Source organism: Hyla sarda, chromosome 2 (assembly GCF_029499605.1).
Source record: "Hyla sarda isolate aHylSar1 chromosome 2, aHylSar1.hap1, whole genome shotgun sequence".
Lineage (NCBI taxonomy): Eukaryota > Metazoa > Chordata > Amphibia > Anura > Hylidae > Hyla > Hyla sarda.
The window spans coordinates 320,582,212-320,605,039 of record NC_079190.1 but is presented as its reverse complement, the minus strand read 5'-3'; the positions used below and the strand labels follow the sequence as shown (position 1 = coordinate 320,605,039).

The 22,828-nt window shown below is 42.9% G+C and overlaps 2 non-coding genes and 2 pseudogenes across 2 annotated transcripts; all 4 read right to left on the bottom strand.

The window, feature by feature from the left end:
* Positions 1-183: 183 nt before the first annotated feature.
* Positions 184-376, bottom strand: LOC130359993 (U2 spliceosomal RNA). Its single transcript, XR_008890514.1, has one exon. It is a non-coding gene; the product is annotated as a U2 spliceosomal RNA (small nuclear RNA).
* Positions 377-1,605: 1,229 nt separating this feature from the next.
* LOC130360040 (U2 spliceosomal RNA) lies at positions 1,606-1,713 on the bottom strand (annotated as a pseudogene).
* Positions 1,714-4,274: 2,561 nt separating this feature from the next.
* Positions 4,275-4,473, bottom strand: LOC130360007 (U2 spliceosomal RNA). The gene has a single exon (XR_008890518.1). It is a non-coding gene; the product is annotated as a U2 spliceosomal RNA (small nuclear RNA).
* A 1,302-nt stretch (positions 4,474-5,775) lies between these two features.
* LOC130360017 (U2 spliceosomal RNA) lies at positions 5,776-5,878 on the bottom strand (annotated as a pseudogene).
* Positions 5,879-22,828: the final 16,950 nt, after the last annotated feature.

Below are 22,828 nucleotides of genomic sequence, written 5' to 3'. Positions count from 1 at the left end.
TTTTTCCTATGCTGCTGCTTCTTATTTTTCTTCTTTTCAGACCCTATCATTGCACTATTGCTTATTCAATACCACCAGCAGATGGAGACACTATATTACAACATTAGTTGTGAGCAGCAGTTTGTACAAACAAATGCCTCATAGCTGATGTCCTATCCACCTAGGCACATAGGCACCACCTATTGTCTTTTGCCTGCAGTAGGGGCCCACTGGACTAGCCAGCAAGCAGCTGCAGCAAATAAACAGGTATTCTTTCTTTCCAACACTGAAACCTGGTGATGCACTTAATATATGCTACCAGATAGGGAACATATCAGATATTAAACTGATACAAACAGACACCACATTTGATACCAGCCAAAAGGAAGGATGAGAAGTGATAACTGTGAAAGGGGAGGAACCAACGCTGTCCCCTTCACATGCACCATTACTACTTGTAGGAAGGGAGGCTGGCTGGCAGCCTCCCATACACACTCTGGCTGGGTGGCAGTCACCCACCAGTACACACAGCAGACCCTAAACCCATATCATTATTGCTAAGCAGGAAGATGGGAGTCCATTTCACTCTGATGGACCATTTTTAAATGAAATCCATAACCTGGCTTTGGCAGGAACCCTTCTTACTCCTCCTACTTGCATTTGATACTGGGTTTAGGATCTGCATAGGAAACACACACACACACACAAGCACACACTTACCTGTGTTGCCTGCTGACGCCTCCTTGGCTGTCCCCAAACGGTATAAAACCAACAGCCACGGGAAGCTGTAAGGATAGAGGACATACCTGCATCCTATTGGACTCACTTGTCTTGGTTAAATCCAGTTTATTTGACAACCTATGGTGCTGCTTCTTCTGCTCATGGCAGTGCTGCTTCTGACAAGGCTGTTCTTTGCTGGGCCTAGGCGAGGGCCTAGGCGACATCACAATCTCCATGGTTACATACACAACAAAGGTCAGATGTTGTTTACACCTGGCCATGCCATTGGTATTGAGTAGCATATCACAGTGCTAAGGGTCCTGGATGCAACAATCTTTCAATGGGGAATAGCCGCACTGAGTTTGTCAAGTGCACCCATGTTTGCAACTCCAACAATACACACATATGTATGTATGTGTATCTATTTATCTATCTATCTATCCACCCATCTATCTCTTTATATATTTATCTCTCTCTCTCTCTCTCTATATATATATATTTTTTTTTTTCCTTTTAAATATATATATATATATATATATATATATGTATATACATATATAGAGAGAGAGAGAGATGGAAATACTTTTTTAAACATGTTTTCACCTCATTTTTACCTTCTTTTTTTTCTTCTCTCCATGTTTTCCTTCTTTCCTATGCTGCTGCTTCTTATTTTTCTTCTCTTTCAGACCCTATCATTGCACTATTGCTTATTCAATACCACCAGCAGATGGAGACACTATATTACAACATTAGTTGTGAGCAGCAGTTTGTACAAACAAATGCCTCATAACTGATGTCCTATCCACCTATTGTTTTTTGCATGCAGTAGGGGCCCACTGGACTAGCCAGCAAGCAGCTGCACCAGCAGCAAATAAACAGGTAATCTTTCTTTCCAACACTGAAACCTGGTGGTGCACTTAATATATGCTACCAGATAGGGGACATATCAGATATTAAACTGATATAAACAGACACCACATTTGATATCAGCCAAAAGGAAGGATGAGAAGTGATAACTGTGAAAGGGGAGGAACCAACGCTGTCCCCTTCACATATACCATCACTACTTGTAGGAAGGGAGGCTGGCTGGCAGCCTCCCATACACACTCTGGCTGGGTGGCAGTCACCCACCAGTACACACAGCAGACCCTAAACCCATATCATTATTGCTAAGCAGGAAGATGGGAGTCCATTTCACTCTGATGGACCATTTTTAAATGCAATCCTTAACCTAGCTTTGGCAGGAACCCTTCTTACTCCTCCTACTTGCATTTGATACTGGGTTTAGGATCTGCATAGGAAACACACACACACACACACAAGCACACACTTACCTGTGTTGCCTGCTGACGCCTCCTTGGCTGTCCCCAAACGGTATAAAACCAACAGCCACGGGAAGCTGTAAGGATAGAGGACATACCTGCATCCTATTGGACTCACTTGTCTTGGTTAAATCCAGCTTATTTGACAACCTATGGTGCTGCTTCTTCTGACAAGGCTGTTCTTTGGTGGGCCTAGGCGACATCACAATCTCCATGGTTACATACACAACAAAGGTCAGATGTTGTTTACACCTGGCCATGCCAGTGGTATTGAGTAGCATATCACACTGCTAAGGGTCCTGGATTCAACAATCTTTCAATGGGGAATAGCCGCACTGAGTTTGTCAAGTGCACCCATGTTTGCAACTCCAACAATACACACATATGTATGTATGTATGAATGTATGTATGTATGTATGTATGTATGTGTATCTATCTATCTATCTATCTATCTATCTATCCATCTATATATCCACCCATCTATCTCTATATATATTTATCTCTCTCTCTCTCACTATATATGTATATATATATATATATATATATATAATTTTTTTTCCTTTTAAATATATATATATATATATATATATATATATATGTTTATACATATATATATATAGAGAGAGAGAGAGATGGAAATACTTTTTGAAACATGTTTTCACCTCATTTTTACCTTCTTTTTTTTCTTCTTTCCATGTTTTCCTACTTTCCTCCTTTTTTCCTATGCTGCTGCTTCTTATTTTTCTTCTTTTTCAGACCCTATCATTGCACTATTGCTTATTCAATACCACCAGCAGATGGAGACACTATATTACAACATTAGATGTGAGCAGCAGTTTGTACAAACAAATGCCTCATAGCTGATGTCCTATCCACCTAGGCACATAGGCACCACCTATTGTCTTTTGCCTGCAGTAGGGGCCCACTGGACTAGCCAGCAAGCAGCTGCAGCAAATAAACAGGTAATCTTTCTTTCCAACACTGAAACCTGGTGGTGCACTTAATATATGCTACCAGAAAGGGGACATATCAGATATTAAGCTGATATAAACAGACACCACATTTGATACCAGCCAAAAGAAAGGATGAGAAGTGATAACTGTGAAAGGGGAGGAACCAACGCTGTCCCCTTCACATGCACCATCACTACTTGTAGGAAGAGAGGCTGGCTGGCAGCCTCCCATACACACTCTGGCTGGGTGGCAGTCACCCACCAGTACACACAGCAGACCCTAAACCCATATCATTATTGCTAAGCAGGAAGATGGGAGTCCATTTCACTCTGATGGACCATTTTTAAATGCAATCCATAACCTGGCTTTGGCAGGAACCCTTCTTACTCCTCCTACTTGCATTTGATACTGGGTTTAGGATCTGCATAGGAAACACACTCACACACACACACAAGCACACACTTACCTGTGTTGCCTGCTGACGCCTCCTTGGCTGTCCCCAAACGGTATAAAACCAACAGCCACGGGAAGCTGTAAGGATAGAGGACATACCTGCATCCTATTGGACTCACTTGTCTTAGTTAAATCCAGCTTATTTGACCACCTATGGTGCTGCTGCTTCTGCTCATGGCAGTGCTGCTTCTGACAAGGCTGTTCTTTGGTAGGCCTAGGCGACATCACAATCTCCATGGTTACATACACAACAAAGGTCAGATGTTGTTTACACCTGGCCATGCCAGTGGTATTGAGTAGCATATCACAGTGCTAAGGGTCCTGGATGCAACAATCTTTCAATGGGGAATAGCCGCACTGAGTTTGTCAAGTGCACCCATGTTTGCAACTCCAACAATACACACGTATGTATGTATGTATGTTTGTATGTATGTATGTGTATCTATATCTATATCTATCTATCTATCTATCTATCTATCCACCCATCTATCTCTATATATATTTATCTCTCTCTCTCTCTATATATATATATATATATATATTTATATATATATATATATTTTTTTTCTTTTAAATATATATATATGTATATACATATAGAGAAAGAGAGAGAGATGGAAATACTTTTTTAAACATGTTTTCACCTCATTTTTACCTTCCTTCTTTCCTCCTCTTTTCCTATGCTGCTGCTTCTTATTATTCAGACCCTATCATTGCACTATTGCTTATTCAATACCACCAGCAGATGGAGACACTATATTACAACATTAGTTGTGAGCAGCAGTTTGTACAAACAAATGCCTCATAGCTGATGTCCTATCCACCTAGGCACATAGGCACCACCTATTGTCTTTTGCCTGCAGTAGGGGCCCAGTGGAATAGCCAGCAAGCAGCTGCAACAACAGCAAAAAAATTGGTAATCTTTCTTTCCAACACTGAAACCTGGTGGTGCAATTAATATATGCTACCAGATAGGGGACATATCAGATATTAAACTGATATAAACAGACACCACATTTGATACCAGCCAAAAGGAAGGATGAGAAGTGATAACTGTGAAAGGGGAGGAACCAACGCTGTCCCCTTCACATGCACCATCACTACTTGTAGGAAGGAAGGGAGGCTGGCTGGCAGCCTCCCATACACACTCTGGCTGGGTGGCAGTCACCCACCAGTACACACAGCAGACCCTAAACCCATATCATTATTGCTAAGCAGGAAGATGGGAGTCCATTTCACTCTGATGGACCATTTTTAAATGCAATCCATAACCTGGCTTTGGCAGGAACCCTTCTTACTCCTCCTACTTGCATTTGATACTGGGTTTAGGATCTGCATAGGAAACACACACACAAACACACACACACACACACAAGGGACACTTACCTGTGTTGCCTGCTGACGCCTCCTTGGCTGTCCCCAAACGGTATAAAACCAACAGCCACGGGAAGCTGTAAGGATAGAGGACATACCTGCATCCTATTGGACTCACTTGTCTTGGTTAAATCAAGCTTATTTGACAACCTATGGTGCTGCTGCTTCTGCTCATGGCAGTGCTGCTTCTGACAAGGCTGTTCTTTGGTGGGCCTAGGCAACATCACAATCTCCATGGTTACGTACACAACTAAGGTCAGATGTTGTTTACACCTGGCCATGCCAGTGGTATTGAGTAGCATATCACAGTGCTAAGGGTCCTGGATGCAACAATCTTTCAATGGGGAATAGCCGCACTGAGTTTGTCAAGTGCACCCATGTTTGCAACTCCAACAATACACACATATGTATGTATGTATGTATGTGTATCTATCTATCTATCTATCTATCTATCTATTTATCCACCCATCTATCTCTATATATATTTATCTCTCTCTCTCTCTCTCTATATATATATGTATATATATATATTTTTTTTCATTTAAATATATATATATATATATATATATATATATATATATGTATATACATATATACATATAGAGAGAGAGATGGAAATACTTTTTTAAACATGTTTTCACCTCATTTTTACCTTCTTTTTTTTTCTTCTCTCCATGTTTTCCTTCTTTCCTCCTTTTTTCCTATGCTGCTGCTTCTTATTTTTCTTCTTTTCAGACCCTATCATTGCACTATTGCTTATTCAATACCACCAGCAGATGGAGACACTATATTACAACATTAGTTGTGAGCAGCAGTTTGTACAAACAAATGCCTCATAGCTGATGTCCTATCCACTTAGGCACATAGGCACCACCTATTGTCTCTTGCCTGCAGTAGGGGCCCACTGGACTAGCCAGCAAGCAGCTGCAGCAGCAGCAAATAAACAGGTAATCTTTCTTTCCAACACTGAAACCTGGTGGTGCACTTAATATATGCTACCAGATTGGGGACATATCAGATATTAAACTGATATAAACAGACACCACATTTGATACCAGCCAAAAGGAAGGATGAGAAGTGATAACTGGAAAAGGGGAGGAACCAACGCTGTCCCCTTCACATGCACCATCACTACTTGTAGGAAGGGAGGCTGGCTGGCAGCCTCCCATACACACTCTGGCTGGGTGGCAGTCACCCACCAGTACACACAGCAGACCCTAAACCCATATCATTATTGCTAAGCAGGAAGATGGGAGTCCATTTCACTCTGATGGACCATTTATTAATGCAATCCATAATCTGGCTTTGGCAGGAACCCTTCTTACTCCTCCTACTTGCATTTGATACTGGGTTTAGGATCTGCATAGGAAACACACACACACACACACAAGCACACACTTACCTGTGTTGCCTGCTGACGCCTCCTTGGCTGTCCCCAAACGGCATAAAACCAACAGCCACGGGAAGCTGTAAGGATAGGGGACATACCTGCATCCTATTGGACTCACTTGTCTTGGTTAAATCCAGCTTATTTGACCACATATGGTGCTGCTGCTTCTGCTCATGGCAGTGCTGCTTCTGACAAGGCTGTTCTTTGGTGGGCCTAGGCGACATCACAATCTCCATGGTTACATACACAACAAAGGTCAGATGTTGCTTACACCTGGCCATGCCAGTGGTATTGAGTAGCATATCACAGTGCTAAGGGTCCTGGATGCAACAATCTTTCAATGGAGAATAGCCGCACTGAGTTTGTCAAGTGCACCCATGTTTGCAACTCCAACAATACACACATATGTATGTATGTATGTGTGTATGTGTATGTGTGTATGTGTGTATGTGTATCTATCTATCTATCTATCTATCCACCCATCTATCTCTATATATATTTATCTCTCTCTCTCTCTCTCTATATATATATATATGTATATTTATATATATATATATATATATAATTTTTTTTTCTTTTAAATATATATATATGTATATACATATATAGAAAGAGAGAGAGATGGAAATACTTTTTTAAACATGTTTTCACCTCATTTTTACCTTCTTTTTTTTCTTCTCTCCATGTTTTCCTTCTTTCCTCCTTTTTTCCTATGCTGCTGCTTCTTATTTTTCTTCTTTTCAGACCCTATCATTGCACTATTGCTTATTCAATACCACCAGCAGATGGAGACACTATATTACAACATTAGTTGTGAGCAGCAGTTTGTACAAACAAATGCCTCATAGCTGATGTCCTATCCACTTAGGCACATAGGCACCACCTATTGTCTCTTGCCTGCAGTAGGGGCCCACTGGACTAGCCAGCAAGCAGCTGCAGCAGCAGCAAATAAACAGGTAATCTTTCTTTCCAACACTAAAACCTGGTGGTGCACTTAATATATGCAACCAGATAGGGGACATATCAGATATTAAACTGATATAAACAGACACCACATTTGATACCAGCCAAAAGGAAGGATGAGAAGTGATAACTGGAAAAGGGGAGGACCCAACGCTGTCCCCTTCACATGCACCATCACTACTTGTAGGAAGGGAGGCTGGCTGGCAGCCTCCCATACACACTCTGGCTGGGTGGCAGTCACCCACCAGTACACACAGCAGACCCTAAACCCATATCATTATTGCTAAGCAGGAAGATGGGAGTCCATTTCACTCTGATGGACCATTTATTAATGCAATCCATAATCTGGCTTTGGCAGGAACCCTTCTTACTCCTCCTACTTGCATTTGATACTGGGTTTAGGATCTGCATAGGAAACACACACACACACACACACACACAAGCACACACTTACCTGTGTTGCCTGCTGACGCCTCCTTGGCTGTCCCCAAACGGCATAAAACCAACAGCCACGGGAAGCTGTAAGGATAGGGGACATACCTGCATCCTATTGGACTCACTTGTCTTGGTTAAATCCAGCTTATTTGACCACCTATGGTGCTGCTGCTTCTGCTCATGGCAGTGCTGCTTCTGACAAGGCTGTTCTTTGGTGGGCCTAGGCGACATCACAATCTCCATGGTTACATACACAACCAAGGTCAGATGTTGCTTACACCTGGCCATGCCAGTGGTATTGAGTAGCATATCACAGTGCTAAGGGTCCTGGATGCAACAATCTTTCAATGGAGAATAGCCGCACTGAGTTTGTCAAGTGCACCCATGTTTGCAACTCCAACAATACACACATATGTATGTATGTATGTATGTATGTGTATCTATCTATCTATCTATCTATCCACCCATATATCTCTATATATATTTATCTCTCTCTCTATGTATATATATATATAATTTTTTTTCTTTTAAATATATATATATATATATATATGTATATACATATATAGAGAGAGAGAGAGATGGAAATACTTTTTTAAACATGTTTTCACCTCATTTTTACCTTCTTTTTTTTCTTCTCTCCATGTTTTCCTTCTTTCCTCCTTTTTTCCTATGCTGCTGCTTCTTATTTTTCTTCTTTTTCAGACCCTATCATTGCACTATTGCTTATTCAATACCACCAGCAGATGGAGACACTATATTACAACATTAGTTGTGAGCAGCAGTTTGTACAAACAAATGCCTCATAGCTGATGTCCTATCCACCTAGGCACATAGGCACCACATATTGTCTTTTGCCTGCAGTAGGGGCCCACTGGACTAGCCAGCAAGCAGCAGCAAATAAACAGGTAATCTTTCTTTCCAACACTGAAACCTGGTGGTGCACTTAATATATGCTACCAGATAGGGGACATATCAGATATTAAACTGATATAAACAGACACCACATTTGATACCAGCCAAAAGGAAGGATGAGAAGTGCTAACTGTGAAAGGGGAGGAACCAACGCTGTCCCCTTCACATGCACCATCACTACTTGTAGGAAGGGAGGCTGGCTGGCAGCCTCCCATACACACTCTGGCTGGGTGGCAGTCACCCACCAGTACACACAGCAGACCCTAAACCCATATCATTATTGCTAAGCAGGAAGATGGGAGTCCATTTCACTCTGATGGACCATTTTTAAATGCAATCCATAACCTGGCTTTGGCAGGAGCCCTTCTTACTCCTCCTACTTGCATTTGATACTGGGTTTAGGATCTGCATAGGAAACACACACACACACACACAAGCACACACTTACCTGTGTTGCCTGCTGACGCCTCCTTGGCTGTCCCCAAACGGTATAAAACCAACAGCCACGGGCAGGGCCGGACTGGGGATAAAAACCAGCCCTGGAAAAAGTTGCATACCAGCCCCATATTGCGTAATTTTTCAAGCTCATGGCATATCGTAATTATATACTTGTTCATAAAAGGGGAAAGCATTCATTTTAAAACACATACATAAATATGAATATGAACTTTGCACTTCAATAGCTTTATTGTAGACCAGCTTTTCCCAACCAGGGTGCCTCCAGCATGTCCAGACAGCTTTTGGCTGCTTGGGCATGCTGGAAAATGTAGTTTTGCAACAGCTGGAGGCACCCTGGTTGGAAAACACTACAGTAGACCATTATTCCATGCAACTGGGTCAGAACTAAGAATAATCCAAAAATGTTTACTTTAAAGAATAGAAGACAATAATAATAATAATAATAATCTCTTACTTTGTATAAGTTACTCAACATACACCAAACCAGCAGTTGATAAATAGACCATAGACCACAGACCAGTATAACCAACAACAGCTCTATACAAGGTTCAAATAATTGTACCACACTATGACTACACATTACCTCCACATAGTAACAGGATAATATTACCATAAAAATACTGAATAAACCCCTTTACACAGAAGTTAGTGCCTCAGCTCTACACAGGCTCTACAGACCATATAAGAGATTACATAAAGTTACATCAGGTGACGTCTTCTCTGATCGGTGTCAGTCAATTTCCTTTTCTTATCCATCCGGCCCAGACCGTCATGACTATTTCTTCCAGCCACAACTCCACAGAACCTGCCAAACAAACATTTAAGACTCTGCACTTTTCCAGCGCTTATAGCGCTCAGTATAGTGGGTAGAAAAGTGGGTTGGGGGGAAGAGTAGGTAGCCCCCCCTCCTTTAGGCAGTTGGTCACTCAAGGGGGTAGACAGGTCCCTTTACATCGTTTCCCCCATCACACAGGTAAAGCCCACAGTGGGTAGGTAGGGAATACCCCTATAAGATAGGATACCCAAGCAGATCGATAATGTACCTAGTAGGTGATGCCTCCAGGTAGGTAATATCCCCAGTAGGTAGTAGTTGATGCCTCCAGGTAGGTCGTATTTATTGCCCCCAGTAAGCATGTAGTAGGTAAGGCCCCCAGTAGGTATGTAGAAGGTAATGCCCCCAGTAGGTAGTGCCCCCAGATAGGTAATGCCCCCAGTAGGTAGTTTCATCAGGTAGGTAATGCCCCCATTAGGTAACGTTTTTTTTGATGGAATAAATCACCCCGTTTTTCACTTTATGGAGTACTGCACTGGCTTTATTTTTCTAGAAAGATAGATAGATAGATAGATAGATATGAGATAGATAGATAGACAGATAGATATGAGATAGATAGATAGATAGATATACAGCAACAGAAGAATGCAGCAGGACACTGCCAGCACAAAGATAAAGGTGCAACATGAATATGCAGTTAAAACATGAAGAGCTATACAGCTATGGTGTAATAGATGCAAATGTGAAACTATGAAATAGTGAGGCACTTAGGGGGAGATGTATCAATGTTGTTGTTGGTAGACGTTTTTTGTAGATCATTTTGGTTGGTCTAAATTTGGAGCAATTTCTCCAAATTTATCAAACTTGTGCAAGCCCCATGATAAATTTCGTGCAATGGTCTAAATCTCCACAAAGTTCTATTTGTAGACCTGATCTACACCTCACAGGAATAGTGGTGTATCCTGGACGCTGGGCTTTTGTTCTATTGTTTTTCAGGATTTCACTGAGGTTTTTTGGGGGGGAGATTTATCAAAAACTGTACAGAGAAAGAGTAGTGCAGTTGCCCATGACAACCAATCAGATTGCTTCTTTACAAAAATGAAAGGAGCAATCTGATAGGTTGCTATGGGCAACTGCACCACTCTTCCTCTACATAGGTTTTGATTAATCTCTCCCCTTGTGTTTTTTCTTGCATTTTTGCTGGTGTGCGGAAACAAACATTTTTGTACCCTGTGTGCATTTTTTTCACTGCAGGTACTACTCCATGGGTCGGATGCAGAGCGCCAGCCCCACGGAGTGTAAGGAGGTGAGGAGTGATGTATAGCATATACATACACAGGGTGGAGAGCATCACTACTTACCTCCGCCCGCTGTATAGTATACAGGGGGCATAGTGTATCCATGTATACTATACAGGAGCCCAGCAAGGAAAGAATTAACCCACACTGCAGCTCTGAGTTAAATCTTTGTGCGCTCTCCTGTATATACAGCCATCTATAGATGACTGTATATACAGGATACAGTAGGCAGACAAGAACAGTTGGAGGCTCCCTGTTACACACTGCAGTATGGGCGCACTCACCATGTGAGATCGCAAATGATGTCCTAACCTTTTTTTTTTTCTCATTTCAGATACGTGAATGGGGAGGACTACGTCAGATTCAGTGTATTGCGATGATGACCAGCTTTTTTTTAATGTCAATAAAAGGTTTAATGGGGGCTGTGTGGGGAGTGTTTTTTTTTTTTTTCAATGCCTGGCTTAGCGTTAGCCACAAAAACAGCTAGCACTAACCCCCTATTATTACCCCGTTACCCACCGCCACAGGGTTGCCGGGAAGAGCCAGTACCAACAGGCCTGGAGTGTCAAAAATAGCACTCCTGGCTGGGGTTATTTAGGTTGGGGAGAGCCAGTAACAATGGTCCTCGCCCACACTGGTAACGTCAGGCTGTTGTGATTGGTTGGTATCTGACTGACACTGAAAATATGGGGAACCACACACTTTTTTTTTATTACAAAAAAAAAACAACACATAGGCTTCCCCATATTTTCAGTGTCAATCAGACACCAACCAATCAGCAACAGCCTGACATTACCAGAATGGGCAAGGACCATTGTTACTGGCCCTCCCCAGCCTAAATAACCCCAGCCTGTTACCGCCTATGCCAAGGAGCGCTATTTTTGATGCTCCGGGCCTGTTGGTACCGGCTCTTCCCGGCACCCCTGTGGCGGTGATAATTGTGGGGTAATAATTGGGGGTTAGTGCTAGCTGTTTTCGGGGCTAAGGCCAGCTTAGTAATAGATTCCGTCTACAATACGGCTTCCACTACTAAGCCTGAAATTTCAATTATAAAAAACACAACACATGAAATAAAAAATGTATTTAAAAAAACACTCCCCCACAGCCCTCGTTAACCCTTTTATTGACATAAAAAAAATGCTAGTCATCGTCACACTCCACCGAATCTCAGGTAGTCCTCTGCATTCACTTATCTGAAATGACAATAAAAACACGAAAAATGGGTCAGTACATTTTTGGCGCTCTCCCCTGGGGAGAGCGCACATAATGCAGTGTGTTCCTAAAGAGGGAGCCTCCAATTGTTGCTAAACTACAACTGCCATCATGGGGGCTATAGGTAAACAACAGCTGGAGTCTCCCTGTTTGGGAACACACTGCCAGAAAGGCTCTGTTCCCATTATGCAAAACGCATAATGAGAACAGAGCCATACTTACCACCCTGGCTTCAGGCCTGGACTGTGAAGCTCCGCCCCCTAATGATGTCATCACTAGGGGGCAGGGGCGGAGAAGTTGCAAGGGGTCTCAAGAGTGCGACCCCTGAGATCCGTCAGTCTGCCCTTGGACTACTACTCCCATCATGGGAAATGTTATGTCCCATGATGGGAGTAGTTGTGGTACCACAGTGCTGAGGGATGGCTCTTACACATCCCCCAGCTGTGAAACTGTATTGTGACTGTTAGGACTACTACTCCCATCATGGACAGGCTCTGTCCATGATGGGAGTTGTAGTCCTCGGGCTGAAGGACAGATCGCAGCAGGTCATTCTCCAGAGACCCGCTGCGATCTGCATTTACTAACTTAAAAAGCCAGCGGTACATGTGGCAACACTGCACTCCCCGCCGCCTCCTGTATACAGATGTCACGATTCATAATCCCCGCCGCCGGGAGACCGGAGCTCTGATTGGTGGAAAGCTATTCACCACTATACACCAATCAGAGCTCCTGTCTTCTGGCGGGGATTATGAATTGTGACAGGTCTATACAGGGGAGCAGGTGGACCCGCTTCTACAGTATATAATTGTTATGTGTACTGTACCCCCCCCCCCAGACTAATACTGACCCCTTCTATAGTGAGCGCTGGGACCGCTGTGTGATTGACAGGTCCCCAGCGCAAGTGTCCGGCCCCACTGACCTTTATATGTAATAAATCTTTATGATACACACTGCCCGTCCTCCTCTTCATTCTTCTGATACCGGAGACGCGCGGCTTCTGTATCATAGTCTATAGACAGAGCACCCCCTCCCTGCCTCCACACTCCACGGGGCTGGGGCCAGACAACGGTAGGGGGCGCTCTGACTATAGTGAAAGCAGAAGCCGCGCGTCTCCGGTATCAGAAGAATGAAGAGGAGGACGGGCAGTGTGTATCATAAAGATTTATAACATATAAAGGTCAGTGGGGCCGGACACTTGCGCTGGGGACCTGTCAATCACACAGCGGTCCCAGCGCTCACTATAGAAGGGGTCAGTATTAGTCTGGGGGGGAAATACACATAACAATTATATACAGTAGAAGCGGCTCCACTCGCTCCCCTGTATAGACCTGTCACAATTCATAATCCCCACCAGAAGACAGGAGCTCTGATTGGTGTATAGTGGTGAATAGCTTTCCACCAATCAGAGCTCCCCTCTCCCGGAGGCGGGGATTATGAATTGTGACATCTGCATACGGGAGCCGGGGGTAGCGCAGTAGAGCCGCATGTACCGCCGGCTTTTTAAGTTAATAAATGCAGATTGCAGCGGGTCTCTGGAGAATGACCTGCTGCGATCTGTCCTTCAGCCCCAGGACTACAACTCCCATAATGGACAGAGTCTGTCCATGATTGGAGTATTAGTCCTAACAGTCACAATAGAGTACCACAGACGGGGGATGTGCGTCTCTCAGTGCTGCAGTACTACAACTACTCCCATTATGGGACAAATTCTGTCCCATGATGGGAGTAGTTGTAGTACTGCAGTGCTGAGAGACGGCTCCTGCATCCCCCACCTGCATCTTCCACCGTCTGCCATTTTCTACGAGTCCTTGCTAGCACTCTTAGGTTTAGACTACTTTTCTTGCAAAAAAGCGCAATTGCGCAAAAAAAACATCTACTTTTTTTTTGCGCAATTGATAAATACCAGTCCACTGGATTAGGTGGTGTACTGTAGACCAAACTGGTGACAACTTTAGAAAACTGTCCACCAAAAAAAACGCAGCTCTATGCAAAAAAAGCGCAATTGCGCAAAATTTGTAGACGTGAAAAATGGTCTAAATGCAATGATACATCTCCCCCTTAGCTCGCAAATTTGTCTCCGCCGGCGGTCAAATAGCTTGGACCGTCCCACCGCGATAAGGTGGCCTCCCTTGGCACCCCACCCACCTCTATCAGGTGTGTATATAAGGTGTCTTGGATGTTCCAGACCCTGACATGCTTACTGAACTGTTCACACAGAGGCATATTCACAGTGTAGGGTCCGTCCCAAGGAGGCCACCTTATCGCGGTGGGACGGTCCAAGCTATTTGACCGCCGGCGGAGACAAATTTGCGAGCTAAGTGCCTCACTATTTCATAGTTTCACATTTGCATCTATTACACCATAGCTGAATAGCTCTTCATGTTTTAACTGCATATTCATGTTGCACCTATATCTTTGTGCTGGCAGTGTGCTGCTGCATTCTTCTGTTGCTGTATATCTAGCCTAGTAGCATGCACCTGTAGGCCAGGTCCATATAATAGTTTGGTATCAACTAAAGTGCTGGCTGACTTATTCTTTGTCTAGATAGATAGATAGATAGATAGATAGATAGATAGATAGATATGAGATAGATAGATAAACAGATAGATATGAGATAGATATAAGAGAGATATGAGATAGATAGATAGACAGATAGATATGAGATAGATATAAGAGAGACATGAGATAGATAGATAGACAGATAGATATGAGATAGATAGATAAATAGGTGATAGATATGAGATAGATAGATAGATAGATAGATATGAGAGAGATAGATAGACAGATAGATAGATAGATAAAGTAAATATATGCAGCACACCAATATCCGTGAATCAAACTAGCAGTGTTTTCTTCCATGATGCAGTAGACAATGTTTCGGTAATCTCTCATCACCATTTTCAAGTCTTGAAAATGGTGATGATGAGAGATCACCGAAACGTTGGTGAAAAATGAAAGGAGCGATCTGATTGGTTGCTATGGGCAACTGGGCAATTTTTCCTCTGCACAGGTTTTAATAAATCTCCCCCTAAGTGCTTGCACCATCTACAAGTCTGAAGTATTGTCTGGAGGTGCTGCTTTTATTTGGACTAGATAGATAGATAGATAGATAGATAGTAGATTGATATGATATAGATAGATAGATAGATATGAGATAGATATGAGATAGATAAATAAATAGATAGATATGAGATAGATAGATATAGATAGATAGAATATAGATAGATATGAGATAGATAGATAGATATGAGATAGATAGATAAATAGATAGATATGAGATAGATATGAGAGAGATATGATAGATAGATAGATAGATATGAGAGAGAGATGGTAGATACATAGATATGAGATAGATAGATAGATAGATATGAGATAGATAGATATGAGATGGAGAGATCGATATGAGATAGATAGATAGATATGAGATAGATAGATAGATATGAGATAGATCGATATGAGATAGATAGATAAATATGAGATAGATAGATATGAGATAGATAGATATAGATAGATAGAATATAGATAGATATGAGATATATAGATAGATAGAATATAAAAAGATATGAGATAGATAGATATGATATAGATAGATATGAGAGAGATAGATATATATGAGATAGATAGATAGATAGATAGTTATGAGAGAGAGATGGTAGATACATAGATATGAGATAGATAGATAGATATGAGATAGATAGATATGAGATGGAGAGATCGATATGAGATAGATAGATAGATATGAGATAGATAGATAGATATGAGATAGATCGATATGAGATAGATAGATAAATATGAGATAGATAGATATGAGATAGATAGATAGGAGATAGATAGATAGATAGATAGGAGATAGATAGATAGATAGGAGATAGATAGATAGATAGATAGATAGATAGATAGATAGATAGATAGGAGATAGATAGATAGATAGGAGATAGATAGATAGATATATAGGAGATAGATAGATAGATATGAGATGATAGATAGATAGATAGATATGAGATAGATAGATAGATAGATAGATAGATAGGTAGATAGATATGAGATAGATAGATAGATATGAGATAGATAGATAGATATGAGATAGATATGAGATAGATAGATATGAGATAAATATGAGATAGATATGAGATAGATAGATATGAGATAGATAGATATGAGACAGATAGATATGAGATAGATATAGAGATAGATATGAGATAGATAGATAGATAGATATGAGATGATAGATAGATAGATAGGAAATAGATAGATAGATATGAGATAGATATATATGAGATAGGTAGATAGATAGATATGAGATAGATAGATAGATAGATAGATATGATATGATAGATAGATAGATAGATAGGAGATGATAGATAGATAGATAGATATGAGATAGATAGATAGATAGGAGATAGATAGATAGATAGATAGATATGAGATAGATAGATAGATATGAGATAGATAGATATGAGATAGATAGATAGATATGAGATAGATAGATAGATAGACAGATAGATATGAGATAGATAGATAGATATATATGAGATAGATATGAGATAGATAGATAGATAGATATGAGATAGATAGATAGATATGAGATAGATAGATGGAGATGAGATAGATATGAGATAGATAGATAGATAGATATGAGATAGATAGACAGATATGACATGATAGATAGATAGATAGATATGATAGATAGATAGGAGATAGATAGGAGATAGATAGATATGAGATAGAGATCGATATGAGAGAGATGGATAGATACATATGAGATAGATACATAGTTTTGCAACAGCTGGAGGCACCCTGGTTGAGAAACAATAAGATGGAGGTAAATAGGCACATCTCATTGTCTCTTAAAGGAAAAGTCTCATGCTCAAAATCTTTCCCCTTAAGCTTTAGATTGCGAGGGGGGGGGGGGGGTCCGACTGCTGGGGCCCCCTGCGATCTCCTGTTTGGAGCCCCCGTGCACTAGCACAGGAGCGCATCACGACCTTCGCCTGAAGCGGAGGCCGCCACGCCCCCTCCATATAGTTCTATGGGAGAGCCGCGCACTTGTGCTAGTGCATGGGGGCTCCAAACAAGTGATCGCAGGGGGCACCAGTGGTTGGACCTCCCGCAATCTAAAACTTCGGATAGGGGAAATGTTTTTGAGCATGAAACTTATCCTTTAATCAGGGTGCCTCTAGCTATGGCAAAACTACAACTCCCACCATGTCTACATTGCCAAAGGCATGCTGGGAGGTGTAGTTTTGCAACAGCTGGAGGCACCCTGGTTGAGAAACAATGAGATGGAGGTTTTTAGGCACTCTCTCATTGATTCTTAACCAGGGTGCCTCCAGCTGTGGCAAAACTATAACTCCCAGTATGCCCACATTGTGTAGTATGGGCTAGCCAGTTCAGAGGACACTGAGCTGTACCCACTGCCCTGGGTGCTATATATATATATATAGCAGGTACCTCACACAGCTTAGCAGTATATCACTCTATACCAATGTCTGTGCTGTGCCCTCCGGCTGCATCATACTGCATATACTACTTTGTATATAGTATAGGCCAGACAGGTCATAGGGCACAGCACAGACTGACATTACATCATGCATACTGCCAGGCCCGGCCACAGTCACTGGGACTTCAGGACGGGCTGACCTCCTACTGACCTGCTGCTTTTTACAAAGATGCCGGCACCGTTACAGGGGGATCCTGGAGCTCCTCTTACAGTTGGGGAGGCAGAGCCACAGAGGGTGTGAGGCAGGGGCGGACACAGACAGCAGAGGGCCCTTGTGCAAAGAATGTGCCTGGGCCCCCCCCCCCCCAAAAAAAAACATCAATTGTTCAGGACCCCCCCCTCCATGTGTCACTTACTCAGGTGGACTCCCATATGTCACTTGCTCGGGAGGACCCCCCCCCCTGTATAAGTTTCTAATTATTTATTAAGGCCTCCCATATGAAGCAGCTCATTCAAGCCCCCCCACATTAGGTAGCATAGATTCCCAACATTAGGTAGCATAGATTCCCCACATTAGGTAGCATAGTTTCCTCACATTAAGTAGCATAGTTTCCCCACATTAGGTAGCATATATTCCCTATATTAGGTAGCAGTTTCCCCACATTAGGTAGCATATATTCCCTACATTAGGTAGCAGTTTCCCCACATTAGGTAGCATAGTTTCCCCACATTAGGTAACATAGTTTCCCCAAATTAGGTAGCATAGTTTCCCCACATTAAATAGCACAGATTCCCCACATTAGGTAACATAGTTTCCCCACATTAGGTAGCATAGTTTCATCACATCAGGTAGCACAGATTCCCCACATTAGGTAACATAGTTTCCCCACATTAGGTAGCATAGTTTGCCCACATTAGGTAGCACAGATTCCCCACATTAGGTAACATAGTTTCCCCACATTAGGTAGCATAGTTTCCCCACATTAGGTAGCATAGTTTCCCCACATTAGGTAGCACAGATTCCCCACATTAGGTAACATTGTTTCTCCACATTAGGTAGCATAGTTTCCACACATTAGGTAGCACATATTCCCCACATTAGGCAACATAGTTTCCCCACATTAGGTAGCATAGTTTCCCCACATTAGGTAGCATAGTTTCCCCACATTAGATAGCACAGATTCCCCGCATTAGGTAACATAGTTTATCCACATTAGGTAGCATAGATTCCTCACACAGGGATGTGGAAATTCTATTGCCCGACGCCCAGGACAAGTAGTTTTGGGCGCCGGGCAGGTGAATTGTTTATAGATTTAGGCCTGTATCGGGCTAGCAGGGACAGACCAACTTCCCCAATATTTTTCTTTACTGCCGGTGTGAGGCGCAGGAGCGGATGCAAGTATGGAGGGGGCAGCGGGGGCCCCCAGCTGACCGCAGAGTCCGAGGTCGCACGTTCGCATTACATAATTGAGCCACGCCCCCTTATCTAATCCTCCCGGAGGATGGAGGACGCAGCTACACATAACAAAAGAAGACAGGAGGAGAGAAAGGATGTCCACAGCTCGGCACACAGCTCCTCCCCCGCACACAGCTCTATCCCTCCCCCTGCTCTTTCTTCACAGGACCTAATCCACCACGGGGAGGTTGCATGTTTGTACGGGGAAAACAGAGCGGGTGAGGGGAGAGAGGAGAGGACGTCCGGTGTGAGGGGAGATTTTCAAACCCATGTAACCTCACACCGGCCGGGACTACAGCTCTGATGTCCACTCATGGTGGCTCAGGTGAGGAGGCAGAGAATGCAGGTGGCGGGGACAGGAAGGGTGGTTGTATATGTATGGTGTGAGTGTATGTGTGTATAATGTCTGTGTGTGATGTGTATGTAATGTATAATGTGTGTATGATGTCTATGTGTGATGTGTATGTAATGTATAATGTGTGTATAATGTGTGATGTGTATGTAATGTATGATGTGTGTATGATGTCTGTCTGTGTGTGATGTGTATGTAATGTATAATGTGTGTATGATGTCGATGTGTATGTAATGTATAATGTGTGTATGATGTCTGTGTGATGTGTATGTAATGTATAATGTGTGTATGATGTCTATGTGTGATGTGTATGTAATGTATAATGTGTGTATGATGTCTGAGTTATGTGTATGTAATGTATAATGTGTGTATGATGTCTATGTGTGATGTGTATGTAATGTATAATGTGTGTATTATGTCTATGTGTGATGTGTATGTAATGTATAATGTGTGTATGATGTCTATGTGTGATGTGTATGTAATGTATAATGTCTGTGTGTGATGTGTATGTAATGTATGATGTGTATGATGTCTGTCTGTATGTGATGTGTATGTAATGTATAATGTGTGTATAATGTCTGTGTGTGATGTGTATGTAAGGTATGATGTGTGTATAATGTCTGTCTGTGTGTGATGTGTATGTAATGTATGATGTGTGTATAATGTCTGTGTGTGATGTGTATGTAATGTATAATGTGTGTATGATGTCTATTTGTGATGTGTATGTAATGTATAATGTGTGATGTGTATGTAATGTATAATGTGTGTATGATGTCTATGTGTGATGTGTATGTAATGTATAATGTGTGTATGATGTCTATGTGTGATGTGTATGCAATGTATAATGTGTGTATAATGTCTGTGTGTGATGTGTATGTAATGTATGATGTGTGTATGTCTGTCTGTGTGTCATGTGTATGTAATGTATAATGTGTGTATGATGTATATGTGTGATGTGTATGACTGTTGAGACCCAATTAGCTCCGAGCAGGCTATAACTACCCCTCCCCCTTACTACAATAATTAATTAAATAATAACTGACACAACAACAATTCAACTTTTCCGTGGGTGGGGATCGGCCAAAGCTTTATTTATAAAATTACTTATATAAATAACAATTTAACTGTAACAAAGACACCGATTGGCTTCTTGCCAACCCGAGAGGTGCTGCCACACTGTCCTGTGTGGAGGTCTACCCCGGGTTGACCCGCTTTCACCGTCTTCTTACCGCCAAGCTGTGACTTACAATAAACAGAGATACAAAAAGGGAGGGAGGGAGGGCAAAACTCCGGGTCCTGGGCAGATTGAGGGGGGAAGGGAGGCACCACAGCTATAAATACCCAGGAGAGGGCCCCTGAAAGCCCGGGAAACTATTAGACCCCTGATTGGTGCACTCCTTCCCCCCCACCCATGGGACATACCACTATAGTTAGCAACAAGTTTTTACAGGCGGGGGAGGGGGCTAAAAAACATTGCCTGTATATTTCTTAACCCCTTAACTGCTCACCAGTCAGGGGGCAAGCTAGTTATGCACAGCTTGCCCCTCCAGACTGTTGAGACCCAATTAGCTCCGAGCAGGCTATAACTACCCCTCCCCCTTACTACAATAATTAATTAAATAATAACTGACACAACAACAATTCAACTTTTCCGTGGGTGGGGATCGGCCAAAGCTTTATTTATAAAATTACTTATATAAATAACAATTTAACTGTAACAAAGACACCGATTGGCTTCTTGCCAACCCGAGAGGTGCTGCCACACTGTCCTGTGTGGAGGTCTACCCCGGGTTGACCCCGCTTTCACCGTCTTCTTACCGCCACGGAGGAGACCAGTTAGCCCTACACTGGGCTCCGACCCCCACCCAAGAGATACTGGATAGCCAACACCTGGGGCCAACTCAGCCCCCCGAACACACCCAACACATTTCCTCTCCAGGAAAGTCGCCCAACACATTTCCTCTCCAGGAAATTCGCCCAACACATAACCTCTCCAGGAAATCCGAGGTACCTGCTGCCAGGTCCTATGTTTTTTTATTTTTTTTTTTATTTTTTTTTTTTTGTATTCACTAACTCTTGTGTGAACTCATTTCTCAGACTCGCCCATACACCGAAGAGTGCCGCAGCACTCGCACCACCTTGCGGAAAGCCGCTCGCAAAACAAAAACACATGTGGGAAACATCAAACTGGGCGAAAATAGCAACGCAACATGCAGATCCCCCGCGCCCCACGCGCTGCGCTACCCTCTCCGGAAACTGAGCCCTCTCCGCCGACACCGACACAAAAAGAGAGTGAATCCCAAACTCACAACACCCCCTCCTACAAAGAGAAGCCAAAACCCAAAACAGACAATCGAGGGTGGGGAGCATAAAAGAAAAAGGGGGGGGGGAGGCCCCCACCGCAGTCCAGTCAACAATAGGACGACAACCGGAAAAAACAGTCATTCGTGGACCCTCATGCAGCACAAGCTGTGTGTCCCAGATCGCCTAAGCAATCTCGGACCGACGGACCTGAAAACGCACAAAATAGGCACCCAAAAAACACATCAGACACCCATGTGTCATGGAAGGAGACGAGGAGAAAGAAAGTGCCCCATCCACCTAGCCCCGAAAAAAGCCAGCGCAAAACCTCGGATCAGAAAAAACGACGCAAAAGCGACAACCAAAAATCCGACCCACAGCCGCCACCAAGCGACCCAAAAACTGATAGGAAAAAACGGTCGCCGACAGCAAGGCCACCCGCTCACGGGCCCAGCCCCTAGGTATACACCAACATCCCACCAACCGCAAAGCAGAAAAGAAAAATCACCCCCCGCCATGCGGCAACCTCACCCCACTGGATCGCAGCACAGTGGGAAAGCACCCTTTTTTTTTTTTGCACTGAGTAGTAGGTGATTCACACGAACAGGTGAAGATACCCAGCGTCACATACTAAGAATGTTAATTGGATACATGCAGAATACAGCCCAAATCTCGAACCTCCTTGGATAGGAGACACAGCAGTTAACTTCTTTTATCACAGCCTATCAAAACGAAATAGGAAGTCAAACAGCAGAACCTTGTAGGTACAAAAAACAAAACCCCTATCCACAGACACATTTGGAACCTTCGGGACCCTCCTTGACTGTAGACATCCCGGCCTCCACACCAACCCCAACTACTCGCAAGCGCCTCACCGTGAGTGCGACCAAGTCGCAGGAGCCACTAAAGCGGACCAAGAAATACACCAATCTCCACGATGACCCACAGGCCGAAAATTTAACCACAACTGTATCACTCAGTCCTACCCCGGGACCCGAACCCGAGGTGGTCTCCCATTCCACAGCCACATGAGC